The 15105-nt window shown below is 35.9% G+C and overlaps 1 protein-coding gene across 8 annotated transcripts in view; it reads left to right on the top strand.

Moving 5' to 3' along the window:
• The window catches only part of LOC139131791 (tripartite motif-containing protein 2-like), a 74489-nt gene that overhangs the window by 28872 nt on the left and 30512 nt on the right, over nucleotides 1-15105 (top strand). The window contains exon 1 of one of the 8 annotated variants that reach the window (XM_070698061.1): nucleotides 1537-1799. The exons of 4 other annotated variants lie outside the window; for them this stretch is intronic. The gene's annotated coding sequence lies outside the window, so the exon portion shown is untranslated. Of the gene's footprint in view, nucleotides 1-1536; nucleotides 1800-4936; nucleotides 5328-14685; nucleotides 14850-15105 lie in introns of those variants that run through there. 3 more of the 8 variants (XM_070698059.1, XM_070698062.1, XM_070698060.1) reach the window with 3 other exon arrangements.

The following is a 15105-nucleotide window of genomic DNA, read 5'->3' on the forward strand; positions in this document are numbered from 1 at the left end:
ATGGATCTATACCTTCCATTTCTAAAAAAAATCACTTGATGCACCCTAACTCTGTTGTACCTTAAAATTTGGTTGCATGTGCACTTTTATACTATATTTGATGCTTACAGGCGTATACTCATTTACCAAATGCAAAAGTCATGAAGCGGATCATGATAGATGCCTATAGTCTACACTGACTGTATCCCAACCAACGATGGGTACGTCATTTTCACTGATGTCATGTTAGCAGTGGTTGGTCACATGCACGTCACAGGATACTATGCAAATTTTCCAATTTGCATAAAGAAAAGTAGCAATACTGCAGAGCAATTAGAATTCTGCTATCGTATAAAACAATCAGGTTGAGTATTAATGTTTAAAAGATACCCTACCATCTCTCAAACATGAATTGTAAATTATTTATTGTTTTATGATATGTTGCCGACACCTGTTTAGGAGTCGTCTCACACCTCACACTATTTTGTATAAATGTTATCGATTAAAAACTGAATAAATGATATAAAAATACATTCACTATTAAATGTAACATGCGCAATAATTCAGTGGATAATATATCATTATAAAGAAACATGGCAGAATGTGAACAAATAAGTGGCACAATATTCAATCCCCTTGTCATGAAAAGTTCATGTTAAGTACACTACGCAAATTGTACAGTGATCTTCACAGATTCTGTTGAAAAACCAAATCGGATTTTGTGTTGGTTATAATGTTAATAATAACTTGTTTTTACATACATTTGTAATTTTAATGAATAATTTTAGGTTTTTGAATAGACTTTGAAAATTCAATCATTGCAAAGATGGATTGTAAGAACTTAACAAAATCAGCTGTTCTTCTGTGTGCAGTTTATATAACATTAAGTTAAATTAAATTAAATGGACATTGTTGATCAGAGACAGAATTCATGTATAGACCAAAGATGCTCCAGATACATTTATACAAGGTATATGCTTGGAGTGAATTTATACATTTCAGCTTTCATCAAGCAAGTTAAACATGTCCATGCTTGTAACATGTAGTACAATATCTGCCACAAGCTGATTTCTAGAAATGGCCTGTAAATTTTGATAACTGACTGTTCTGTAGATCAGGTGCATACAAGGTGAAGGCCAACAACCAATGACAACATGACTGTTTTAAGTTTTGATATACCATTTTCGCTTGTCAGACAATCCCTTTTGACTTTGAGCAAATGTAATATAAGTAGCACAACTCAATAGTTCTGAATTGCACGCATATTAAAAAAGGTGTTTAAATCCAATTTAATCAGTTTCTGAAAAAGTAGAGGCTAGTTTACATATGACGGATGACAATCTCTTTCCAGTCATAAAGGAAAGCACCATATGTTTAACGATGATCTGACAGGCCCCAATTTATCAGGTAACAGATGGTTTGTTAACAGATCCTCATCACATTCATACCATGCATTGTAACACATACACAAAACTACGGGCATATTGTATTCTGATCAGCTGTTTTCTGTCAGGAAGACAATATACACAGTGGCAGGCACTCTTAACTTATCAGTATAGGACAAAACATGTCAAGAGAAGCAGATCCAGTATTGGTGTGGTAGTACATCTATGTCCCAACCCAGCCAGTCTTTGAGGGATGTGTATGCTGTGTGTGGGGGTTTCATGGACAGCCAAGCATCAAACTTCTTGCAGACTGGAAAAGAGTACATCAGCTTTGCACACATTCACACTCAATGTGTTCACGGTTTGTAAAATTTTCAAATAATTGGTGTTAAAAGCTCTGCTCTACAAGATGGCAGGGAGTGTCCCACCAAACAGGTTGGTCAATTTTCTTCTGTCTTATTCGCCGCAGTAATTATACATTTGAACATTTGGTTCATGGTTCCCATGAACTCTTCCGCTTCTTACATCATACTGAAAGATGAGAATCTCACATTTGCTTCATCAACTTTTACGGTATAACATCAATCGTAACAAAACCCTTCAACTCTGTGGGCTTGTTTTCTTTTCAATAACTTGTCTTTGTTGACTTAATGACCTTAGAAAGTCGTTGCATTTAAACTCCCAATGTGACCAATATCAGAGGCTTTGTAATTTGGTTTGAGCATGGCGTATGTACGTGAGAACTTGAATGGTGGTGTTACAGATTAAACACCAGCACAAAAAATCGAAAACAATTGTTGACAGTATTTTTAGACACTAATATGTTCTAGCTGCTAGATGAACCCATGGTGAACTTTTGCAGAGCACTCATAAAAAATTCCAAACATTAGTTGCAGTCAGCGTTGTCCTCAGAGTGTCGGGGATTAATTTTGGAATTTTGCTCTAGGGTATAGGCATATCAGTGTTAGCAGTGCCTACAAGGTCACAAACCCTCTCAGACTACGATGCTTTGTGCTGATATTAGTAATTGGCCATGACAGTTAACATGTCATGGCTATTAGCAGGAAGTGACATATATTGTCCTGTTGACAAAACCTTGAGGATTAAAGCAGTGCATAATTGGATGACATATGTCCCCATAAAACTTGGCTTTAACTTTTATGACACTAAATCACTGCATTGTTGTTTGACTTATTTTGTGTGTTTGACATGCCTAGCAAGGACATTTTGTTGTTTTTCCTGAGACAATATGTCATGGCATAAGATTGTTTTCAAAGTTTAAAGGTCAAGTGTCACCAAATAGAATGAATGATGATATCCTGGGTTTTACTTGCACATTAATGTCCCTCTTAAAAACTGATGAGTGTTATACAATTCTCTACCCCCTTTGCCATTCTTCTGGAAAGCATCTTTTCCATTTCAACTGATGGTTAATATTCTGTACAAATTGTGAAAATCATTGCAAATTTGTAAAAAGAACCAGAGTTTATCATATAATATCCATGGACTGTTTGAGCCTTGAATTATGACATAAAAGTATTTTTGTATGAAGATGGAGGATTATCAAATATTTCAATACCCACACTCTTGACATACTTTAGAAACACTGGGTTACTTTCTCGCCTTATGCTAGTAATTGATACTTGTCTGAGGGTGCCTTTGATAGTGGAGATATACAAAAATACCCCTAAGATAATGATGATTTGTACGACAGCTTAGCATAGGCTCACTCTTCTTCAGTCCTGTAGCATTACACAACAATTTTGTTGAAAATAATTATTTGTAATGAAAATCAAGTAGACTGAAGGACAGTGGGAAGAAGACATCGAAGGTTCTGCGAGAAATTAAGACAGAATTGTGAGGACAAGCAGAGATGCATCAAGGAAGATACCACAGCAGACAGAAGATCAAGACAAGATTCAAATAAAGACAATTTCTGTATGTTATTTGGAAATAGAGACCTGTTTAAATTACTGATATGGGAAAAGAAGGCCCTGTGAAATCTGCCAGTTCATAATACCAATTATGATTTCAGGAACACAGTTAATCCTTCATTGCATTCAACAACAAGAAGCTGACAATATAGTGAAGATCTTGGATGCCTTCATGTCTCAACTTCATTAATTCTATTCAGGAGAAGTCTTGACGAACAAACAACAGTTGTTAAATTCAATTAATTGACCAAAACCCTGGACGAGAAATTTTTGCAGGTCTTTGCAGCCCAGACATACCAGAATCTGCAAAACAACAAACAAAATCGAAAATTGGGTGATTATTACATTAATTTAGTGCATCTAATATCATCATTCATTGCAATGAATAACAACATTTATGTAGAAATAACAATTGCATTGATTGGACAGAATAGACCATGTCTATTTGTCATGTCAATCCCACTCCAATGTTGTGACTCAATAATCTAGGGAAGATCATGCGTTAAAGCTCAGCATATTCTGCCCGTGTTCTTGCCTAGATTCATAAGCAGATAGTGATGACAGCTTGTTAGTACCAGACCTTCACAGAAAATTTGATTGTTAGCCTATGGTAGACTCAGCCTGTCACAGATTTTCGTCACATACATGTTGTTCACACATGGGATGAGCAGTTTTTAAACATTTTTTCAAAATATATTCGCTTAATATCGAGGGCAACTGACTCTAATGTGCTGTTTGAATTATCCAACATTAACACTACTGTTTCTGTCAAACTTTTGGTCATGGCAGAACTATTAGAGCTTACAGTTCAAAATATCAGTTGTTTGGCAATTTAGATGTTTTGTTTCTTTGCAATAAAAAAATTATCATAAATTATGGTTTATTTTCCATTTCAATTTCATTCTCTATAAATAAACATAATTCATGAGGGGAGAACTGAAAGTAAATACAAAATAAAACTGTCCCCAGAGTTAGTCTAGAAATAACCAAATAATAACCATTTCAGTGACCTGTGCTTCCACATCATGACCTTGAACATGGGATGTATGTATTTGTGCAATCATGTTCAGGAGACCGATGTGATGAAGTCACCAGTTGGTGGAAATTATGTAAAATATTGAAGCCTATGCACCCATCAGTTAAAAAGTTGATTTAGAAGTTTGCAAAAAAAAAAACAACCTGAAAAAATATTTCTTTTAAGGTGTATTACATTATGTTTTTACTTGCAATAGTTTAACTCTCCACTGTGCACTCTCATGCACTTGGTCAATTATGAGTGAAGTCAGCAAGACAGTGTTTGCAGAGTGCCTCTCAAGATGATCTGGATAAACTTTGGCTATGCAAGGCATGTTCCAAGAATGTGGTTGTCTAAATTTATATCACTGTGATCATTGGTTGTCATTGAAAAGTTCTGGACCATACCACTTTGATTGGTAGGGGTGGAAGAAAATTCCAGTTGGTTGAATATGGAAGAGATAGTCGATGAAGTGATAAAAAGTCATTTAATTACCTCCCTCTGTCATGTGTATAAAGAATTTATTATAATGAGAAGGTTAGACAGGTTTCTTATGCTTTGAATTAATCAAAATCCCTCAAGACTCCTCATAAGGAACCTCCTAACAATAATTAGTTACTCCAACATAAACAATCTGTCACACTGCCCAGCAGAGGGCCTCATGTAAGTTGCTAGTCACAGACATGAGATACAAGTCTCTACAGCATCTGCCGTTAGGGGGATGGCAGGGTAATAGATTTCTCCAGTGGATCATTTCAATGAGTTGCAGGCAGGTCACATCCGAGTGACTGTCAGAGCATGAATCCATGGAAGCAGGCGGCCTTGTCCATGCCTCAGTCCGGCCAGTGCTAAATACCTGCAGTTGTAAATGATCCAAGTGAAAACTTCCCAGGCACGTCAACACAGCCAGGGATGTTTCATTCAGACTGGAACATTTGTACCTTTATCACGCAAGTGTCCTTGTAACTCACACATTTATTCAGACTATCTTCTTGAAGCTGTGCCAGCAATTAGGTAAGTCTATACTCAACCCTCTGTACCAGTAGCTTTCAACATGCTCTGAATTCTTTTTTCAGACATCATGTTGATTTTTTCTCTCTTCTCAGCGTAGAGACCCTACATGGTAACTATATATTCCATTCTGGTATTTTGTTTCATATATTGTCAATATTGACCTATCTCTCCACATGCGATTTAAATGCTATACAAACACTGTAATCCAACTGATTGGCTGCACGTTTTATGATTTGTCAGTATTTTCATCAGTTTCAAATATGTTCGAAATGAAAAATCTGAGTGTGTATGCTTTGTTAATGTGTACACATCATTGGGATGTTGCTTGGATACAGGGATGTGATCACGGCTCAGAATTGCAGTCTGATATCAAACTCAATCTGTGTAGCCTTTGTTATTGTGATATCCCCCATGATATTTTCACATTTTAATGATTAGCAAAATGACATCACAAGAAAAGTGACATCGATAAATTTCTTGTGTTATACCTCACTATACTGATACACATAATTTGTGACCAACTCTGGCTGTGCTCTTGTCTGATTGGTTGGTTGGGGGTTTTTAAAAATAACAACGCAAAGTGATGATGTCATTGACTTGACCCTTTGTCGTGACATGGCAAGTAGATGTATTTCAGACATGGGTGTCATCAGTGAATTCTGTTAGCATCCATCAGTGATTCAGCATGTGTGGTTGATTCTGAATACAAAGTGATTGTCCATCAACACACACCAATATTTATCTTCTCTGTAGAGTCTATGGTAAACATATACAAGGGGATTACCAGATGATAAAGTAACCTTCACAAGATCTCAATTGCAAGTTCTCAGGGTCAACTTGATATTGCACATTTTACAATAATAGCCTTTGTCAGACCTCGGGACAGATATTTGGACTCTTATACATTTACAATATTCTGTTAAGGTCTACAACTTATGGGGGCTCATTTTGACGCTTATGGAGTAAAAAATTTTCATCAGCTTAGTTTTTTTCAAAATCGGGAATTTTCTTTTCTTCCATAGAGATAACACAGGGATGGCAGCCATTTTGAATTTCAAATATCAGTAAATACTGAGTAATTGTTTTGCGACTACCAAGTTTGCATGTGACCCCTAATGTTTATTTTTGCTTTTGAAAAAATGGGTGAAAGTTTGCATGCTTTCATTTTTTAGGTACGAACTAAGAAAACTTATTGGAATGTTTATTGTTACTGATGCTGATGATCTTTTTGTAAATAATATTTATTCATAATTGTTCTTCAAGTGGGCCTCAGGGTTATCATTAGGTGATTTTTTTGCAGATTTTTCCATTGTGTTTGCCCCAATTGTTACGTCAGTTTAAGTAAAATGCTGTTTATCAAACTGCGTACCAGGGTAGGTTATTTCAACATTTAACACTTTCACCGCGGGAGGCGCATTCTGCGCCAACGGTCAGACTGCGGGAGGCACGTAAACGCGCCAAGAACGTACGCGTTTATATGCGTTCGATATACGTTGGCTTTGTCTGATCTACATCATGTTTGTTGACTATTTCCTCAAGCCTAGTGTAGCGTACGAGGTAGAGGTCAAACCTAAATGAGCATGCGCGCCAAATTTGTAAACAAATGCCGCCATACTCGGTCATTTCTCCGCCGTAATTTGTAAGGATCGTGTGATCAGTTGTTATTTTTCTGTCAGAGGGTATTTAAAAATGGCGACGCGGGCACAGTTTAACACTGACTAAGCCCTTGAGCATGTTTTTCTAGACAGTGATAGTGGAATTGTCACTGATCGTGAAACTGAACTCGACGGAGATAGCGGAAGTCAAATTCCAAATTACAAGTCAAATACCGAACTTGAATATGTTCCCGAACCAGTTGAGCAAAGACAGAGATTGCAAGCAAGACAGAAAGGTAGGCGAGCTGAGCATGCCGAGAGAAAAGTGCTACAAAGGGTCGGTGACTGACGTCACAAATGTTGATGGGATATCCTGTGGATATTGTATGACATCAATCTATATCAGTGACAATTACACATCGGACTAGCTACAAGTATATAAGCATATATATAATATATCTCTCTTTTGAATGTCAGATGATACCTGTTGTTTGAAGATGAACTTGTAATAAATATGCATATTTACCTCATTTATGTTGAATATGTTTTAAAGTATGTGTTCCCCCTGCTTAATTTGAGTTTAACTTAATATAATGTAAGTAGTAATTTTTAAGTGTTATGCTGAAAAAAAATACATTAATATATTGAAATAACCAAAAATGAAACATTTTTGAATTTTTTTTGTAAAATCCAATATGGCCGCCATTATCACGTGACCTCCCAGATGAGTCACGTGACTTTTTGTTCATTTTTATGATGCTCTGTCATATTGCAATACTCACTGAAAAAATTGTCCCGAATACTCGTATAGTTACAAAGATACAGCTCATGCATGTAAATCAAATTTATAAGGCCATATATCCATAGAAAACTACGCACAGGAATGCACGTATAAAAATTAATTACGCAGTGAAAGATTTAATGCAGTGTCTGTTCACTTGACAATAAATAAAACTCTTGTTTGAAAATAGTTTAAGTTATCTTATTTGGTGTCAAAAGGTAAACATCTAGTGGGAAATCTTTACGGTTGAAAAAACATTTTGTAGTGGATGGTTGTATCTACTTAATCCAACATTTGAACCAGTTTAAGTACGGTAATTTTTTTAAGCATCTGTAAGTACACTTAAAGGGGGAAAGTTCTGCATAGAATACTCAACTAAAGGAAAGTATGAGTTCAGTTTTGCTGTGAGGGATGTAATGGTTGTCATTTTATCCTACCTTATCAGGTCCCTCTGATCTTTGATAATGATCTCCGGGGGATTTTATTGAAAAAATGTCAAGCAGATGTGATTAATACAAATACAGTTCTAAGAATTTGTCATAATCTGAATTTCAAGAAGTTATTTCAGCTGTCCAGGACCAAAGGTCATGTGTAGCTTATGTATCTGTATGCAGATTTACGTAAATTTCCAGCTGTATATCTCTTTGGGAAAAAATGCCCCAGTTTGAGAAGAAATATGTCAAAAATGACATAAAAGCATTCTTGTTGCAAGTATATGGTGTGTTAGATGTTAAGATATGGTTGTAATGTGAAATATGTCAGCCATATGTCCTGTTTTCATTTTATGATGAAGTTGTAAACTTTTAATGTTGTACTCCACCTTTGCATTGTGCTGTCAGATATGTTGCTGGGAGTCTCAGTCAAGGTTGTTGAATGACTTGAAAAAAAGAAGTGACCAATGTCATCCCAGCTGCAATATTTAACAAAAAACAGTTCAGTTGCAATAGAAGTGGAACAGTGATGGCAATCTTCCAGTGCTCATAACCCTTTTCTCTATGCTTAGCAATGTCTTCAGTGCATATTTTGAATGTATTGCTGGAACTTACACTGACTGTTGTCACTCCTTCTTCCCAACTGATCATAGAATATACATGTGCTAGAGTCTCAAACTTACCACTCTCTGGTCCAGAATAACAGACTCACTGTCAGAAGATAGTGAGTTCGAGACTCTAGCACAGTGTTGTGCCCTTGAGCAAGGCACTTTACTCCTCATTGCTTGATTTAGTAGTGAGTTGTGGGTACTTCATCCTGTAATTGGGTTTGCCTGTCGATGAGTAATATAATAGAAAAGGTGATAAACCTTTGAATCAAGGTTTTGCCTTTGCTCAGGCCACATACAAGTATACCACATCTTTGATCAAAATAACAGAATGCCAGCATAAATGTTTATACGATAGTAAAAGGTACAATAATATGGTTTGTCTGTGAATTAATGAAAATTGAAGAGCTGCTTTGTCACGTATGATAGTCCAATTTCATTTTTGGTGCATTATAATTGTATCTTAGTCTCTTACTCAAAGTTCTTTCTCTCTGAACTTTTTCTCAAAATGGAAACTGCTTACTCTTTTCTTGGACATGCGGAAATCCCAATTCAGACGGAAGATGACATGAAATCAGTCAGAAAATAGATTTATGTAAAATCATATCATTTTACAGAATAGAAGACACGATGGACCTCCTTGTCATTTTGCCAGAGCTTTTGCACAAATGTTGTCCATTTCTCATATCCATGATGCTGTACCGACTTTTTTTGCTTCATATAAATCAGTTGAAAGAGTAAAAGAATCGGTCACCGATTTATGGTAAAGAAATATGGACAGGCAAGGAGTTGATGGTGATAACATAAAATGGAAAAATGTTTGACAAAACTCAAATACAAAGAGTAATAAAAGAATGATGAAAATTTAACAAATGCAATATTTGTGTTTAAAAGTTGGAACTTGCATCTTACATTGACTGGATATTAAAATTTGGTAATGCATGGCGCATGGCACTCATTTCTCTTTTCTCTCAAATGTACCACAGTGAGAATTAGCTGAGTAAACCCCATAAATCTTTGGCTTGATGGAATATTATCTGGACAACGCTGGCATTTGAGACATTTCTGAATACAAACCTCACAAATGTGAAGATGAGAACCTTGTTTTTCAGAAAATTTCATTTTAATGCACAGTCAGCGACACCCTGATAACATCATTTACGTAGTCAGTGATATCAAATGTCTGCTGAATTACAGCTGTGTGTCCCATCAGAGAATATAATATCACTGTATGATGACCTGCCAGGTCAAATGGGGTCACGCACTCTGCCATGACGATGAGCCGATCACCCTATCACAGGTCACAGATAATTTGTTTCGATGGTACATACCCTATTTATTTAAAGATACTTGGCCAGTAATTAAAGGTTTTTATGACCATAAACTGACATATCAAATCATCACTTTAGTCTCATGTCTCAATGGCTGAACTGTCCTGTAAGTTGAGTGTAGGTCATGAAATTTTGAATGTGCCTGAGTTTGATATTCCTGGTCAGAAAACAATAATAATAAAAACTACAATAACAACAACAACAACAACAACAACAAATATAATTAATATAATTAATATAAGTATTATATAGAAATAATAACGCGAATAATAATAGGTTCAATTTCCGTGAAAATTTCACCATAAGGGTATTTTGGGTCGAAAAGACCAAATATGATATCGATTTCACTGCCCCATGTTTCCATGGTAACCATTTTAGGGGTTGAAAATTTCAGTTTTTCTAATATCCCATGAAAAGTTACTTTGATTGATATGAAAATTATCTGGTGGGGGAGTTCGGGTCAGAGAACACAAAAACTAGACTTATTTTAATGTTTCGAGTTGCTATGGTAACTATTTTGGGATTGAAAATGTTACTTTTTCCCTAATTCCTATTAAAGAACGATTGATTGATGTAAAAATTTGATCATAAGGGTTTTTCTGGTTAGCACACCAAAAAATATCACACTCATTTTAATGTGAGATGTTTCCATGGCAACCATTCAGGAGTAAAAATTAACAGTTTTTTTAAAGATTCCACCTAAAATCCAGTAATCAACAGAATGTGTAATATCAAAGGGATATTTTGGGTTAGAAAGACCAAATATCCAGTGTAAAAATCCAGTAATCAACAGAAATATTATACCAAATGATTATTTTGGGTTAGAAAGACAAAATATGATATCAATTTTTACAGCCCTGTGTTTCCATAGTAACCTATTTGCATTTTAAAATTTCAATTTTTTTCCAAATTCCATTAAAAGTAATCTCAGTTACTATGCAAATGCTCTCCTAAGTGTATTTATCACAGCATGAACTCCATGTTCATTATTGTTTTATGTTGCCTTGGTAACCATTTTCGTAACCACAGTTTTTTTATTTAAAACCATAGACCCTCGAGAGGGTCTATGTTAAAACATAATTCACTGTTTTTTATTTATTTTATGGATTTCTAAGTAACAAATTAGAAATTTGTTCTATAATAATAATAATAATTGTAATTTCTTTGCCTTCATTCTAGAATGAATAGTAAAGATAATGTATATTGGGACCATTCTGGTCAAAATTATGTTTTCCGTTAATTTTAGTGTGTTAGAATTAATTTTATATAGACCAGAAATAATTTTTGAAGTATTTTAATTTTGTTTCATGCAGTCATCCCAAATAAGTGTTATATAGTACGGTACTACTGTAACTCATTATGCATCGAATTATGTTTATGCCTTCAAATTAATTTTACGTACTAAAATTAATTCTACTAGTATCTCAAATTAATTTTATGAACCCAATTCCCCTTATCACCCAATGTACCATTATTTATCACAGGCAGTAACAGTAGCGCACAGTTTTTTTTATTTAAAACATAATTCACTGGTGCTTATTTATTTTATATATTATAATTAACGACGTATTAATATTCATTTTATAATAATGAGAGTTTAACTCTCAGAGTTGTATGCAAATTTTAAAAGTCGCCATGACAACCTGACAACAACATGGCCTTTTCAGCACTAAGACATAGTGTAGCAGGGCTAAAAATAGGCCATGGGCCTTCTGTCCGGAGGGGGCATAATTTCTGTGTCATTGTGATTGATACATTATTATCAAAATGCAACGAGAATGCGTTTCTATTGGCCATCATTTCCTGTGTCTGTCATTCAAGTACGCCAGTTCAGATATTGAAACTTTGTTGCAAAGTTCCACCGCACGGCCGGTTGTCTTCGTAATTTCCAGAACAAAGTCATATTATGGCAAATTTCTGTGCCCAGCTGGGTTTGACTGCATTTATCTAGCTCGTCCCAAAGTGATGGACGCAACTCAACCTTTCAGCTTGGTGAAAAACGCATTTATTGATTCGCCAAAGGCATGTGGATTGGCATATTTTTGCACAAGTGCTACATGGACATAGGAAAAAGTTCGACTCACCCTAGCCCTCTCGATTGTTGAATACAACCACGGTCCATGACGAGAGTTCTCGAATCAAAAACTGTAGTGTAGCCGTGCTCGAATACAAATATCTTCTCATTAATTACGTCATTGTTATACAGAGTTAGCATTCCAAAGTCTGCCACCCTGTTTTTTTTCAAAGTTTGGAGAAGGGCGACATTTCCATCTGAATGATTGAACGACGTGAAACGCAAAATTCTATCGCATATCTTCCGGCATTAAGTGTCAGTAGAAATACTGTATACGCTGCTGAGTTACGTAAGCTTATAAGCTTATACTCCACAAAATGGCCACAGGCGGCGTGAACTTTCTGAAAGGATTTCCTAAACGTCCTACTTGGTACCTTAGACACTCACATGTGATATCCTGAAAAGTATTCTCTGCAGTAATTCCAGTTTCTGTCACCATTTCATCTTTTTTAAAGCTCAACGACACGATAGCGCGAGATCGGAGACGTTCTACTGTCAACTGTCACGCCACGCACTCTCAATTGCGCATGCTCTGGGATTCGCGTCGCGTCTCTGAAGGGCGCGCGCGTGTTCCGACAGAGAAGAACGCGAATCGCAGGGTTTCTGCCAGACTACACTGCCAGGGCGAAACATGCGAAATGCAGAAAAATGTTTATTCTGCAATGCCAATATGACGCTTACGAAGTAAGTCTGAATAAGTCTTAAAGTATACATCAGAATGAATCCATTGTACATTGGTAGGCCTACGTTTATGAAAGAATTAGTACAGGATACGTGTCTAAAATGTTTTTCAATTTTAGGTCAGTTAAGTTAGAGTTGGGGTTGGTGGGGGGGTCTGAGACCTACATTAAGCAATTAAGTTAGATTTATATAATGAACTTTTAATGTTACCCCTACTGTATGGAAAATATTCGTTGGATGTTCGCAGTATAGCAATTTCACTGCAGAGAGAGAGAGAGAGAGAGAGAGAGAGAGAGAGAGAGAGAGAGAGAGAGAGATTTTAAATTTATATTGGAAATCTTTTTCATAGTCGTGACTTTTGATGGAAGAAAACTAAAAACAAAATTAAATTGAACCGATTGAACGTGTATCCGTAAAGTTCGCACAAAAGTTAAAAGTCTAGGCCTGCTGGTATCGCAGTAAACTGCTTAGTGTCACTTTTCCGACAAGCATTTAGTTACCCTTGGCTTAATGATATCCCCCTCTCTCCGTACAGTATGATGCATAATTCTGCGCTGCACGTAAAACAATTGGAAGTCACCCTATTGACAAATTAAAATATACAACACTTCTTTTTCAGAATTCCCACACAGCTTCAATGAACTGTTATTAGATTTCTATATAATACTTATAGCCCCTAAACTTGTAATAATAATAATAATAATAATAATAATAATAATAATAATATAATAACTGTGTAATAGAACCATATCATCAGCTGATATAGTATGGTAAAATAATGGGATAAATGTATAAATACATAAAAACTAAATAATACATATAGGTCAGCTTTAAACAAGCCAATTTGCTCTGTAGTTACAGTACAGATGCACAAGGAAGTCTATCAGTCAGAGAACATAATAATGAACAATAATCTGGTCATACATGGAGAGAATGAAGCAGCCAGGCTGCATGTCCACTAGCGAAACTGCCTGCCTGCCCTTTGTTGGCACGCAGTCAACTTTTAAAAACAGTTTTCCTTGGGTTCCTGTATCTTTTGTAGCTCTGTCTTGTCAGTTTCTGCATCAGCCAGACTGTCTGTCAGACTGAGTCTGTCTGTCGACTCGTTTCACAAGGATGTAGCCTCTTTCAGAGACTGTCTGTCCCGGTACGTTTATTCTTGTGACTCTGAATTGGAGACAGAAAGACAGTCAGTCCATGATGAGTTATCTTGTTTCACATACAGTATATTACTTTGAGAGTCTGGCTATATATAGCAAATCTGCATCTGGCTGTTTCATTAACAGTCTGTCAATGCTGTGTTTTTGTCATGATCATTGATGTGCAGATGGTGTTTTTTAAACTCTGTCATTTGAATAATGATGCAGTGCAATACCTTGGTGTCAATACTTCCTTCTCATCAGTAATTCACAATAGATTGCATATTTGTCATTTATAGGTATCATATCAGTGAAGTGGTGCTATTTATATGTTCAAAGGAACATTTTAAATTTTAACTCAATGATACCAGATTTATATTTATCGTCTCTAAAAATGTTTTCTGTTTGAACATTCCTCAGTCATGCCTTCTTAAATTTAAGGGATGTGCAAATCTAATAAAAGCAACATAATTTTGCAGCTTTGCAACCTGTGCAAACTTAACACCCAAGGGATTGATTTGAGCTGTTACTATGTTTATTTTGGATCATCAGCCGTTTCTGTCAGTGAAACTTCATCAAGGCTGAATTGTATGCATTTAGATTTCTGTACAGCTGTAAATGTTCTCTGTATCATGTGTTAAAGATGAGCACAAAGCAGTTTTGGCATTCGCCCAAACTTTGAGAGACATTTCATGAGTAAGCTAGGGGGCCTTATAGTTGCCGAGAGACCAGATGATGAGGCAGACATCATGTCATTTCCAGTTCCCAGAGTGGAAGGCAGAGCTTGATACTGCAGAATTCCGTGGATTTCAGGTTTCCTGTGGTGCTTCAGTGGGAAAGTATGGACTAACCCTGTGACAAGGGCACTTTTCATAAAGTAAGGTAATTATTTCGGTTCAGTCAATGATAATAATTTGTAGCCATTTGCCGAGATAAAGACACACCCTTTTTTTCAGACAGGCTCACACATCTATCGCCATGTGTTTTAATCTCCATGTGACGGATTTTGATAAAAGAAAGCATCTGTAGTCAATCTTTCATCCTATTCAGAGATTATGTCGTAAGTGTAAGGTTGCTAGGGCCATAAATCAATATATTTTGGATATTTTGATGGATATTGCAGCGTTTTGCAAATTTC

The sequence above is a fragment of the Ptychodera flava genome, chromosome 4 (genome assembly GCF_041260155.1).
Source record: "Ptychodera flava strain L36383 chromosome 4, AS_Pfla_20210202, whole genome shotgun sequence".
NCBI lineage: Eukaryota > Metazoa > Hemichordata > Enteropneusta > Ptychoderidae > Ptychodera > Ptychodera flava.